Raw genomic sequence first — 8,157 nt, forward strand, 5'->3', positions numbered from 1 at the left:
CCTGCAAAGACACAATTTCATTCTTTATGGCTGAATAAAACTACATTGCACATATATGCCAAATTTTCTTTATCCATTCACCTGTTAACGGACACTTAGTTTGATTCTCTAACTTGGCTATTGTGAATAGGGGTGTGCAATAAACACAGGTGTGCAAGTACCTCTGTGGTACCTCTGTGGTATGTTGTCTGAGAGTCCTTTGGATATATACCCAGGAGTGGCATAGCTGGATCTTATAGGAGTTCTACTTTAGTTTTCTGAGGCACTTTCATACTGATTTCTACCATGGCTGGACCAATTTATAATCCCTCTTGCAGTGTATAATGGTCCCACTCCCCCATCCTCACCAACATTTGTTGTTATTTGCTTCATGATAGGCAGTCTGAGTGGGATGGGGTGGAATTTAATGTAGTTTTAGCTTGCATTTTCCTGATAACTAAGGATGCCTAACATTTTTTTTTCAAACATTTATTGGCCATTGGTACTTCTTTTCATTAAGCAAATTTATTTATTTTCATTTCATGTGTATGAATGTTTTGTCTGAGATGTAAGTGCACCATATGCAAGCTATACCAGCAGAGACCAGAATAGTCCCAGAGACCAGATTCCCTGGAACTGAAGTTACATAGATGGTTGTTAGCTGGCCTGTGGGCGCTGGGAACTGGATCCTGGTCCTCCACAAGAGTAGGCAGTGCTCTTAACTGTTGAACTATCTCTTAGTCCCTCCTCTCTCTCTCTCTCTCTCTCTCTCTCTCTCTCTCTCTCTCTCTCTGTTGAGATAGGGTCTCCCTGAAGCCCCAGATGGCTTTGGTCTCACAGAGATCCACCTGCCCCTGTTTTGTGAGTGCTGGGATTAAAGGTATTCGGCATCACACCTGGCCTTCTTTTCATTTTTGAGCTTCTTTGCTTTTCTGGTCCCCTCCCCACCCCCCATTGTATTAAAATGTAAAATTTCTTTATAGACTACAGAAAAAAAATACAAAAAACCATATTTTGTGCCTGTGTTCACTGCTCCTTTTTGGTATCATAAACTTTCTTGGACTACCTTTTTGGGTTGGAATACTGCTTGAATACTGTGTAAATTATGAAACAAATACAGGCATGTTCTTTGACAACTTTGAGCTTATGCAAGGAGAGATAAAAGAAACAGGAAGAAAAACAAGGACCAAAGAGAATTGGAATGCACAGCGAAGCTGTCTAAAAAATATATCACAAACTTCAGAAGCGTGCACTGTAATATTAACAGTAGATGCTTGTGTAGTTGATTCCTAGTTTCTAAAGCACTTTTTTGTGCATTAGCTTGGGACCACCCTAAAGAAAAGGACTGAATAGTATTGTGTTTTTATTTCCACAAGGAAGCGCAGAGAAGAGTGCTTGGCAGGTAGCAACCAGAGGGTACTCCCAGAGTAGGGAACTGGTGTTGAACTGGACACTAAGTCCTACCTATTTTGGTGATACTGGAAAGGTTTCTGTGCTCACACCCTTTCAGCTAGTGGGTTTCAAGGCTGTTGATTTCACATTCTTGGGCGCCTTCCAGCACCACTCCCTCCATCTGCGTGCTATGAATGCTTTCATCGTGGAGGAACTCCAGACAGGGAAATATTTTGGTGCCAGTCTGAGTTAAATACAAACCCCCATTTGTAATTTTTGCTTAGGTTCTGACACCTAAGAGGTGACAAGTGTGGGTCTATTCTGGCATTCTTTCTGGTGGGAGAGGATGATGAGGCAAGGGAATTTAAGACTTCTCCAGCCCCATCTGAGCCCAGCTGCCAAGGCTTAAGTCAAAGGGATAGGGAGAACGAACAGAGCTCTGGATCCGATTTCAGTGGTTCTGCCACAAATAGGATTGTCTCATTGGTCTGGCAAGAGCCTGCTGAATTTAAAATGAAATGAAACTGTGGACCCTGGGGGACAGCACAGGAAATTACAAATGACAGCTGCTCAACTCAATAGCAACATCTGGTCCAGAGGCTTCATCCAAGGCCCCCTGGAATGTGAGGAATGGGATCTGTTGGCAGCTGGTTTTGAGGCATTGGGGAAAACTGGTTTAGAGCTGAGTAGAGACTCTGAGGCTCGGCTTTGCTTCTCCACTAGACTTGTGCTCTTGCACCAGGCACCAGCCTTCTCCAAGCCTCGGTCTGCTAATCTGTAAACAGAAGCATAATAATATTTATCTTTCAGTTTTTTTTCTTTTCCTTTAAAAAAAAAACTTGTAAAATACAATCTGTAAGCCACAATGGGTTCTAGAAACACAAACTTTGTTTCAAGTGCTATGGACAGGTTTGAGTTTCCTGCAGGTAAAGGCACCAAGAAGCTGAGGAAGAAGTGGGGGCACCAGAGAGAGGAAACGAAAGCAGTGACAACACTTTATTCAAATAAAATTTCAAGCCGAGTGGAGGTTGAGATGGGCCAGAAACCTAGCGCTCAGCTTAGCATGGAATGATTGAAGTCCTGTGCAGGGGATTTTGAGTTTGTAACATTACTGACTGGATGATCTGCCTTCTGGGCATTTCCATTTTGGAAGAGCCAGTTCCAATTCATAAGAATCATGAGTGAAAGCCTTGGGGAAAAGTTTAAGCTAGGGGCTTTGTGTTTGGGTGTGTCCAGGCCTTCTCTAGTCAATTTCACCAAGATTCAGAGACATTGAGTAACTTGCTGGATGCCATATGACTAGCAAACTATAAAGCTGAGACTTGCTTGCCTCTAGAGCACATCCTCATATACAGACAAGTGAGTCAAGGTATCACATATAAGGTAATTCACAGCATATGTCATCAAAGGGTTATGGGCAGAGAAAGAAACAAGCAGCTTTAGCAGCTCACCCTTGCTGGTCATGACTCTTCATTTTATCACTAAAAGTCCCATGTCCCAGAAACCCTTTCAGTCCTAGGAAAACTGGACAGGTAGCCCCCTTTAGCTAACAGTCAGCAGATGGCTTATTTCTATCATAGGGTTATGCTGTTCCCTTAATCGACAGAAGTAGAACATCAACATTAATATTAATCTTGAGGATTTTCAAGAATATGATGGAACAAGACAAAAATAAGACAATTCTATAATTTATGTTTGAACAAGATAAAAGCAGATGTTACACAACCTCAAAAATGACCGAATGTCCCCCTCTCCTGGCTAACAGGAGAGAATTCTTCTTTAATGACAACTCTGGTCTTGTTTCTGTCCTCCTGCTCGTGAAGTATAAATAGAAGTGACCACTAAATATCCCTGTTTTCTGACAGTTCTAACCCAACACATATCCTTATTTCCTTGGGCCATTCTCCAAATCGGTTAACACAGCCCAGGTCCTCTAACAAGCCCTTCCTAGTTCCCTCTCTCTGAGATGCTTCATAGTGGACAGTGTGAAGCATTCTGACAGCACAGAGCAAACTCAGCTCCTTTGAACTGCCACCTATCTTTCTTTAACCATGACCTTACATTAAGCATGCTCTGGAACGCATGTGTTAGTAAGTGTGCTTGTCACACAGCAGGTGTGCTTCTGTGGGATCTTCAACTCCAGGGCGTTGAAGTGTATGCAAAGGATCCACCTCTAACTTGTGATGTTGTAATTCTCTATTTCTGGGCCATCTGTACAGGTAGACCAGATGCCTCTTCAAAGCTGAATTGCTCACTAAAAATCCTTATTTACTGAGGATTTCCACTTGCCAGGCACTGTACTAGCTTGCTCCATGAACTGATTCATTTAAGGTTTATCTATGCTTCCTAAAGTAGATGCTGTAATTCTTCTCATCTTATAGATGCAGAAGAAGAGCCTGAACGAATTGATGAAAATGGATGGGTTAGAGGTGGTCAAGCCAAGGCCAATGAGCTGACTCAGCAGGGAAAGGTGCTTGCTGTCAAGCCTGGCCAATCTGGCCATTTGAGTTAGACCTCTCGAACCACATAGTGGAAGGAGAGAACTGACTCCTGCAAGTTGTCCTCTGACCACATGCGTGCTGTAGCACACTTACACCCACATACATAAACACACATCACACAAAATAAAAATGTAATAAAAAAGAAGTGGTTCAGCCAGAATTCACATCCACTGGGGATGAGTTTAGAACTCTGCTACAGCCCACAGAACATCCAGTGTTGGGGGAATAAGTGAGAAACACTGGATTTCAAATAAGCCAGAGAATGATGGACTGGAAAACTTAAAGAACCATCACTCATAGTTTTTACTCTGAAGAATAAGCCCAGACACTATGGCCAGACAATACTGTGAACACTTGACATGTATTGAGTCACTTAACACTCACAAGAACTCTATGCAGTAGGCACTACTTGTTAGTCCAGTTTTACAGATAAGGATACTTTGAAACTCAAAGACGTACATAACATATTCATCTGGAGAGTCTATAATGAATACATTATTTCCCCATTTTCTTTTTCTTTCTTCACCTTGACCCTATGCAGTACTGTAGTTCAGATCATCTAAGATGCCACTGCTAGTTGCTGAGTAAAACACGTACCTTTAAGGGGCAAACTTCTGTATGCAGGCACTTTCAAAGTGTTCTTTCTATTTTTTCAGTTAAAACATATTTGAGAGAGCTGAGCATGCCCAGATGCATTTCTGTGCTCTACTTTCAAGATATGACAAAGCTGAGCATGCCCCCACAGTTTTCTGTAACCAGTTTTTACTTTTTTGATCTTTTTGAGACAGGGTCTCCCTGTAGCCCCAGCTAGCCTGGCATTCACTATGTAGACCAGCCTGGCCTGGACCTCCTAGAGATCCACCCTCCTCTGCCTCCCTCCTTGCCTGTTGCAAGTAATGAACCTTTCTCTACTCTAGGCTGTCCTTGTTTTGGCTTTGCATTCACTAAGAGGTGAACCCATTGCATTTGGTTATTGTATTAGTCAGGGTTCTCCAAAGAAACAGAACCAGTAGAATGAGATTTATCAGCTTAGCTCACAGGATAGAGTCCGAGTAGTTCAACAATGGCTTCACCACACTGGAGAGGCTGAGAACCTGTAATTGCTCAGTCTACAAGGCTGGATGTCTCAGTAGTCCCAATCTGGTGCTGAAGGTCTGACAAATTCCAAAAGATCAGCTAGTCTTCAGTCTACAGCAGCAAGATGAACTCACCAGTGAGAGAGAAGGCAAGCAGCAAGAAGCCTGGCGTTCTCCTCTGCCATGGCCTTTTACACTGGCTGCCATCAGAAGGTAACACCCACATTTAGGGTGTGTCTTCCAGCTTCAGATGATCCAGTCAAGAAGATCTCTCTCATTTCAGTTAATCCCAGATCTAGTCAAGTTGACACCCAGGATTAGCCATCACAGTTATGCCATGAATAACAGTATGTTTCACTATTTACATATCACTAAGAAAAAAATCTGCCAATCACATTTATAAGAGGTATTTGAACCAATCAGTGATGTGATAATGTGATAGATAACACGTCTGGTTAGGGATCAGAACAGAAGTAGTTGAAACTGGGTGTTGGTGGCTCATACTTTTTTTTTTTTGGTCTTTTTGAGACAGGGTCTCCCTGTAACCCCAGCTGTCCTGGAACTCACTGTGTAGACCAGGCTGGCCTTGAACTCACAGCGATCCATCTGTCTCTGCCTCCCGAGTGCTGGGATTAAAGGTGTAATCCCAGCACTTGGAAGGTAAAAATGAGGCAGGAAGATCATGAGTTTGTGGTCAGCCTGGACAATATAACAAGACCCTGTCTCAGAAAATAGAAAGTAATTGTATTTTATTCAATTTCTAGGGTCACTAAAAGGTGAGGGGAAAATGCATCCATGGAGTATTATTTACTTCCATTGACAGTTCATTTCTAAAGATCTTAGAAGTACCAAAAGAGGAGTTGAATCTAATTGTACAAAAACTGTTCTCTCTTCAATGTCACTCTAAATTTCACACGTGTCTTTGATTTTTGAATTGTGGACAAGATCTGTTGAGTCAGATCTTGTGGGTGGCCAAGCATCTCACCTTTAGGGGGACTTTTTTCTCCTTGACAGCCCCAGCCAGCTCTGGGAAACCTCATCCTGGTTACAGTCCCTAACTAAAACACACACCCCATGCTATTTCCTTGCCTTTTGTTTTCTAGCAGTTTGAGGCTTACTTGAGAAATCTGCACCACTTTACCAAGAAGAGCCTCAATTATGTGAATAATAAAGCTTTTCTAGGGTTAGTTGAGATGGCTTAGCTGATAAAGGTCCTCCTTTGTCAAGTCTGAAGATCTGAGTTCAATTCCTAGAACACAGGATGGAAGTTGGGAAATAACTCCCATAGGTTGTCCTCTTACCTCCGCCATGCACTACACACACACACACACACACACACACACACACACACACACGCACGCACGCACGCACGCACGCACACACACACACACACACAGACAGAGACAGAGACAGAGACAGACAGCTTCTGAGATGACATTTATCTGAATAACAGAAAGTTCTAGGCAGTGCGACTCTGGAGGCGCTGGCCACCCTCTTGGCTAGATTTGGATTTGGGTCAGTGAGGCAGGTGGGTCGAGGAGGAACTCTCTAAACTGACGGGACCAGATCCCGGGAGCGCCCCAGCTGCGAGTATTAACGGGAACATCCATAGTAGTGCAAAAACTTTCACAATGAAATCAGAAGCCAATGATGGAGAGGGGGATAGTCTACAAACTGGCTTCAAGAAATTAAGAGTGGATGCATTAGGGTCCATCCTATCTCTGTCTGTTGGAGAATGCACAAGTGTCAGAGCACTACTCAGAACAACAGCAGATGATACCAAACCTAAAACCACATGCGCAGTTGGCATGGATCCACAAGGAAGTCTGCAGAGAAGCAGTGAGAACTCAGCACCGTCAAAGTTCTAAGTCTCCTGTTCTTCATCCTCCAAAGTTCATACCTTGCAGTACAAGAGCGTCTCCTTTCAGCAGTCAGCTCAAGCACAGAGGCCAGACTGAGCCTCCTGATGGCAGCAGTGGTCTGGGAATTTCAGCCCCTAAAGAGTTCAACACAGGTGAAAGCTCTCCTTCTCTCAGTGCCAATCGCACTGGAGTGGTCATTGAGCCTTTGAGAACTTCAGTCAAGGCTCCCATCAGAGAGTAAAACAGAAGAGCCCTCTGATGCTACCCAAGTCTCCCAAACAAGTCTCAAGGCCAATGATCTCTCTGACTTTCCATCCATTTCCAAGCTAAGCCAGGGCAAGGAGTGTCAGTGTAAGAAGTGGCATGGTATGGAAGTGTATTCCTTTTCAGGTCTGCAGAATGTCCCTCCTTTGGGCCCAGAACGAAGATCACTCAAGGACTATTCCCAGACATGGCATACCAGAACTCTGGCTCTCCTCTCTCCTGTTCTGAGCAAGCTTGAATTTATGTGGATGATGTGACCATTGAGGACCTATCAGGCTACATGGAATATTACTTGTATATCCCCAAGAAAATGCCCCACATGGCAGAAATGATGTACACCTGATAACAGGAAGCTGATGCATGCGCTTTAAACCAATGAAAGGTTGTCAAGAGGGTTAAGTTAAAGGCAGAACTTGTGGCCCTTCTGTGTGAGAAGATGCCTCTTTCTGCTCACTGTGTTTACAATAAGAACTTTACTTGGCATCTCAGTTAATCGTCGTTCTTTCAATTTACTGAGTTCTTACCTACACATTAAGGCAAGCAGGTCAGAAAAAAAAAAAAATCCCTCTTCTAGACATGTTCCTGATGGCTGAAGAAACTGTAATCACCTAAGACTGGCAACAGTGGCTGTATGGTGGAATCCTTTGTAAAGCAGCAGTTTTCAGACTTGCTTACGAAGTGGCAGCCAAGAAAATCAAATGTGGTTTTGGAACTGAACTGATTGCTTGTCATATTGTAAGATGCCAGCCGAAAATATTAGAGATTTTAAGACGCGTTTAAACGGTTTTCTGATTTAATGCAGGATTTCGTTTCATTAAAGGTTTCTTATGTTGTTGAGCCAGAGATCTAAGGTTTAGATTCAGTTTGAATAAACAAGGTGACCTGTCCTGTATTGTTTGAGAGTCATTAACTTTCATTTTTAAAAATTATTTATTTAATAACCATATAATTAGAAGAAGCATTTCATTACAGCTTTAACATACTCAGTAACACACTCCAGAGCAAGGATACATCTCTTTCAAAAGTGGCTATAAATTTTTAGGTTCACAGTTGAGTTAACACAGTTATACAATATTCAACTCA

General features: G+C 42.8%; 1 pseudogene; it reads left to right on the top strand.

Annotated features, from left to right (window-relative positions):
• Nucleotides 1-6,579: 6,579 nt before the first annotated feature.
• LOC103733250 lies at nt 6,580-7,417 on the top strand (annotated as a pseudogene).
• The last annotated feature ends 740 nt before the right edge of the window (nt 7,418-8,157 follow it).

This window comes from Nannospalax galili, unplaced genomic scaffold, assembly GCF_000622305.1.
Source record: "Nannospalax galili isolate Female #2095 unplaced genomic scaffold, S.galili_v1.0 scaffold734, whole genome shotgun sequence".
Lineage (NCBI taxonomy): Eukaryota > Metazoa > Chordata > Mammalia > Rodentia > Spalacidae > Nannospalax > Nannospalax galili.